Source organism: Coregonus lavaretus (genome assembly GCF_964263955.1).
Source record: "Coregonus lavaretus genome assembly, chromosome: 7".
Taxonomy (NCBI): Eukaryota; Metazoa; Chordata; class Actinopteri; order Salmoniformes; family Salmonidae; genus Coregonus; species Coregonus lavaretus.
This window is the reverse complement of record NC_139994.1, coordinates 61,678,612-61,685,015: the sequence shown is the minus strand read 5'-3', so window position 1 is coordinate 61,685,015 and position 6,404 is coordinate 61,678,612.

Below are 6,404 nucleotides of genomic sequence, written 5' to 3'. Positions count from 1 at the left end.
AAAATTATACACTAAACTGGACCCAAACTGGACAAACTCAAGTGTTAGTGGAGGATGGCATAAAAATAAGTGAATACTGGTCAGTGTGATAATGATTTAAAGGAGTTAATACTGGTCGGTGTGATAATGATTTAAAGGAGTTAATACTGGTCAGTGTGATAATGATTTAAAGGAGTTGGTCTCTGGTCAGTGTGATAATGATTTAATGGAGTTGGTACTTGTCTGTGTGATAATGATTTAAGGAGTTGGTACTGGTCAGTGTGATAATGATTTAAAGGAGTTGGTACTGGTCAGTGTAATAATTATTTAAAGGAGTCGGAACTGGTCAGTGTGATAATGATTTAAAGGAGTTGGTACTGGTCAGTGTAATAATTATTTAAAGGAGTCGGAACTGGTAAGTGTGACAATGATTTAAAGGAGTTACTGTAATACTGGTCAGAGTGAATAACTATTTAAAGGAGTTGGTACTGGTCAGTGTGATAATGATTTAAAGGAGTTGGAACTGGTCTGTGTGATAATGATTTAAAGGAGTTGGTACTGGTCAGTGTGATAATGATTTAAAGGAGTTGGTACTGGTCAGTGTGATAATGATTTAAAGGAGTTGTTACTGGTCAGTTTGATAATGATTTAAAGGAGTTGGTACTAGTCAGTGTGATAATGATTTAAAGGAGTTTGTACTGGTCAGTGTGATAATTATTTAAAGGAGTTGGTTCTGGTCAGTGTGATAATGATTTAAAGCAGTTAAAACTGGTCAGTGTGATACAGATTTAAAGGAGTTGGTTCTGGTCAGTGTGATAGTGATTTAAAGGAGTTGGTTCTTTTCAGTGTGATAATGATTTAAAGGTCTTGGTACTGGTTTGTGTGATGATGATTTAAGGAGTTGGTACTGGTCAGTGTGATAATTATTTAAAGCGGTTAATACTGGTCAGTGGGATAATGATTTAAAGTGGTTAATACTGGTCAGTGGGATAATGATTTAAACGAGTTAATACTGGTCAGTATGATAATGATTTAAAGACTGGTGTGCAGGTGGATGTTTATCTATGTCATATATCTTACACACACACAAATAGCAGACACACACACACACACACAAACTAGGCCCGTGCTCTAATCCTTAACATGGGGATTTATTAGAGAAGAAGAGGAATGAAGGTGAGGGAGGAAGGGTGAGGAGGGAGGAGGAATGGAGGAGGGAAACCATGCTACCTGGGGCAGAACCATGGATGCACCACTGTGACACCTGGAGAATCATTCCCATGCAGCACACGTCGGCTTGAACCCCGCTAAAAGCGATATGCCCAAGATATATAAATGTTTAACGTATTGGAGACATATGAATGTTCAATGTGCTGGAGATATGTCAATGTTTAATGTGTTGGAGGTATATCAATGTTTAATGTACTGGAGATATATCCATGTTTAATGTATTGGATATATACTAATGTTTAATGTATTCGATATACAGTACCAGTCAAATGTTTGGACATACCTACTCATTCCAGGGTTTTTCTTCATTTTTACTGTTTTCTACATTGTAGAATTATAGTGAAGACATCAAAACTATGAAATAACACATATGGAATCATGTAGTAACCAAAACAGTTTTAAATAAATCAAAATATATTTTATATTTGAGATTCTTCAAATAGCCACCCTTTGCCTTGATGACAGCTTTGCATACTCTTGGCATTCTCTCAACCAGCTTCATGTGGTAGTCACCTGGAATGTATTTCAAATAACAGGTGTGCCTTGTTAAAAGTTAATTTGTGGAATTTCTTTCCTTCTTAATGCGTTTGAACCAATCAGTTGTGTTGTGACACGGTAGGGTTCGCATACAGAAGATAGCCCTATTTGGCAAGAACAGCTCAAATAAGCAAAGAGAAAGGACAATCCATCATTACTGTAAGATATGAAGGTCAGTCAATCCGGAAAATGTCATCCATCAAGCGCTATGATGAAACTGTCTCTCATGAGGACAGCCACAGGAAATGAAGACCCAGAGTTACCTCAGTAGTTGAGGATACGTTCATTAGAGTTAACTGCACCTCAGAAATTGCAGCCCCAATAAATGCTTCACAGAGTTCAAGTAACAGACACATCTCAACATCAACTGTTCAGAGGAGACTGCGTGAATCAGGCCTTCATGGTCGAATTGCTGCAAAGAAACCATTACTAAAGGACACCAACAAGAAGAAGAGACCTGCTTGGTTCAAGAAACACGAGCAATGGACATTAGACCGGGGGGAATGTGTCCTTTGGTCTGATGAGTCCAAATGTGAGATTGTTGGTTCCATCCGCCGTGTCTTTGTGAGATGCAGAGTAGGTGAACGGATGATCTCCGCATGTGTGGTTCCCACCGTGAAGCATGGAGGAGGAGGTGTGATGGTGCTTTGCTGGTGACACTGTTGGTAATTTATTTAGAATTCAAGGCCCACTTAACGAGCATGGCCACCACAGCATTCTGCAGCGATATGCCATCCCATCTGGTTTGCGCTTAGTGGGACTATCATTTGTTTTTCAACAGGACAATGATCCAAAACACACCTCCATGCTGTTTAAGGGCTATTTGACCAAGAATGAGAGTGATGGAGTACTGCATCAGATGACCTGGCCTCCACAATCACCCGACCTCAACTCAATTGAGATAGTTTGGGATGAGTTGGACCGCAGAGTGAAGGAAAAGCAGCCAACAAGTGCTCAGCATATGTGGCAACTGCTTCAAGAGTGTTGGAAAAGCATTCCTCGTGAAGCTGGAGAGAATGCCAAGAGTGTGCAAAGCTGTCATCAAGGCAAAGGGTGGCTACTTTGAAGAATCTCAAATATAAAATATCTTGATTTGTTGAACACTTGTTTGATTACTACATGATTCTATATGTGTTATTTCATAGTTTTGATGTCTTCACTATTATTCTACAATGTAGAATGAGTAGGTGTGTCCAATGTTTAATGTATTAGAGATATTTCCATGTTTAATATATTCAGACACTTTAGTCAGTACTTTGTTGAAGCGCCTTTGGCAGCAATTACAGCCTCGGGTCTTCTTGTTTTTTTTAGTTGTTTTTTTAGGGGGTAGATCAGTTTTAATATTGTAGATAGATTGCAACTTCCATAAATGTAATTGTCTGCATAACTTCCAATCCCCCATATGTTTTTTTTCTCTCGTATATACAGTGGGGAGAACAAGTATTTGATACACTGCCGATTCTGCAGGTTTTCCTACTTACAAAGCATGGAGAGGTCTGTAATTTTTATCATAGGTACACTTCAACTGTGAGTGATGGAATCTAAAACAAAAATCCAGAAAAGTTTTAAGTAATTAATTTGCATTTTATTACATGACATAAGTATTTGATCACCTACCAACCAGTAAGAATTCCGGCTCTCACAGACCTGTTAGTTTTTCTTTAAGAAGCTCTCCTGTTCTCCACTCATTACCTGTATTAACTGCACCTGTTTGAACTCGTTACCTGTATAAAAGACACCTGTCCACACACTCAATCAAACAGACTCCAACCTCTCCACAATGGCCAAGACCAGAGAGCTGTGTAAGGACATCAGGGATAAAATTGTAGACCTGCACAATGCTGGGATGGGCTACAGGACAATAGGCAAACAGCTTGGTGAGAAGGCAACAACTGTTGGCGCAATTATTAGAAAATGGAAGAAGTTCAAGATGACGGTCAATCACCCTCGGTCTGGGGCTCCATGCAAGATCTCACCTCGTGGGGTATCAATGATCATGAGGAAGGTGAGGAATCAGCCCAGAACTACACGGCAGGACCTGGTCAATGACCTGTAGAGAGCTGGGACCACAGTCTCAAAGAAAACCATTAGTAACACACTACGCCGTCATGGATTAAAATCCTGCAGCGCACGCAAGGTCCCCCTGCTCAAGCAAGCGCATGTCCAGGCCCGTCTGAAGTTTGCCAATGACCATCTGGATGATCCAGAGGAGGAATGGGAGAAGGTCATGTGGTCTGATGAGACAAAAATATAGCTTTTTGGTCTAATCTCCACTCGCCGTGTTTGGAGGATGAAAAAGGATGAGTACAACCCCAAGAACACCATTCCAACCGTGAAGCATGGAGGTGGAAACATCATTCTTTGGGGATGCTTTTCTGCAAAGGGGACAGGATGACTGCACCGTATTGAGGGGAGGATGGATGGGGCCATGTATCGCGAGATCTTGGCCAACAACCTCCTTCCCTCAGTAAGAGCATTGAAGATGGGTCATGGCTGGGTCTTCCAGCATGACAACGACCCGAAACACACAGCCAGGGCAACTAAGGAGTGGCTCCGTAAGAAGCATCTCAAGGTCCTGGAGTGGCCTAGCCAGTCTCCAGACCTGAACCCAATAGAACATCTTTGGAGGGAGCTGAAAGTCCGTATTTCCCAGCGACAGCCCCGAAACCTGAAGGATCTGGAGAAGGTCTGTATGGAGGAGTGGGCCAAAATCCCTGCTGCAGTGTGTGCAAACCTGGTCAAGACCTACAGGAAACGTATGATCTCTGTAATTACAAACAAAGGTTTCTGTACCAAATATTAAGTTCTGCATTTCTGATGTATCAAATACTTATGTCACGCAATAAAATGCAAATTAATTACTTAAAAATCATACAATGTGATTTTCTGGATTTTTGATTCCGTCTCTCACAGTTGAAGTGTACCTATGATCAAAATTACAGTCCTCTACATGCTTTGTAAGTAGGAAAACCTGCAAAATCGGCAGCATATCAAATACTTGTTCTCCCCACTGTGTATATATATATATATATATATATATATATATATATATATATATATATATATATATATATATATATATATATATATACATACTCATATATATACACATACAGTGAGGGAAAAAGTATTTGATCCCCTGCTGATTTTGTACGTTTGCCCACTGACAAAGACATGATCAGTCTATAATTTTAATGGTAGGTTTATTTGAACAGTGAGAGACAGAATAACAAGAAACAAATCCAGAAAAACGCATGTCAAAAATGTTATACATTGATTTGCATTTTAATGAGGGAAATAAGTATTTGACCCCCTCTCAATCAGAAAGATTTCTGGCTTCTAGTTGTCTTTTATACAGGTAAAACATTTAGATTAGGAGCACACTCTTAAAGGGAGTGCTCCTAATCTCAGCTTGTTACCTGTATAAAAGACACCTGTCCACAGAAGCAATCGATCTATCAGATTACAAACTCTCCACCATGGCCAAGACCAAAGAGCTCTCCAAGGATGTCAGGGACAAGATTGTAGACCTACTCAAGGCTGGAATGGAATACAAGACCATCGCCAAGCAGCTTGGTGAGAAGGTGACAACAGTTGGTGCGATTATTCGCAAATGGAAGAAACACAAAATATCTGTCAATCTCCCTCGGCCTGGGGCTCCATGCAAGATCTCACCTCGTGGAGTTGCAATGATCCTGAGAACGTTGAGGAATCAGCCCAGAACTACAAGGGAGGATCTTGTCAATGATCTCAAGGCAGCTGGGACCATAGTCACCAAGAAAACAATTGGTAACACACTACGCCGTGAAGGACTGAAATCCTGCAGCGCCCGCAAGGTCCCCCTGCTCAAGAAAGCACATATACAGGACCATCTGAAATGTGCCAATGAACATCTGAATGATTCAGAGGAGAACTTGGTGAAAGTGTTGTGGTCAGATGAGACCAAAATCGAGCTCTTTGGCATCAACTCAACTCGCTGTGTTTGGAGGAGGAGGAATGCTGCCTATGACCCCAAGGACACCATCCCCACCGTCAAACATGGAGGTGGAAACATTATGCTTTGGGGGGGGGGTTCTGCTAAGGGGACAGGACAACTTCACTGCATAAAGGGACGATGGACGGCACCATGTACCGTCAAATCTTGGGTGAGAACCTCCTTCCGTCAGCCAAGGCATTGAAAATGGGTCGTGGATGGGTGTCCCAGGATGACAATGACCCCAAAAACACGGCCAAGGCAACAAAGGAGTGGCTCAAGAAGAAGCACATTAAGGTCCTGGAGTGGCCTAGCCAGTCTCCAGACCTTAATCCCATAGAAAATCTTGGAGTTGAAGGTTTGAGTTGCCAAATGTCAGGCTCGAAACCTTAATGACTTGGAGAAGATCTGCAAAGAGGAGTGGGACAAAATCCCTCCTGAGATGTGTGCAAACCTGGTGGCCAACTACAAGAAACGTCTGACCTCTGTGATTGCAAACAAGGGTTTTATCACCAAGTACTAAGTCATGTTTTGCAGAGGGGTCAAATACTTTTTTCCCTCATTAAAATGCAAATCAATTTATAACATTTTTGACATGCGTTTTTCTGGAATTTTTTGTTGTTATTCTGTCTCTCACTGTTCAAATAAACCTACCATTAAAATTATAGACTGATCATGTCTTTGT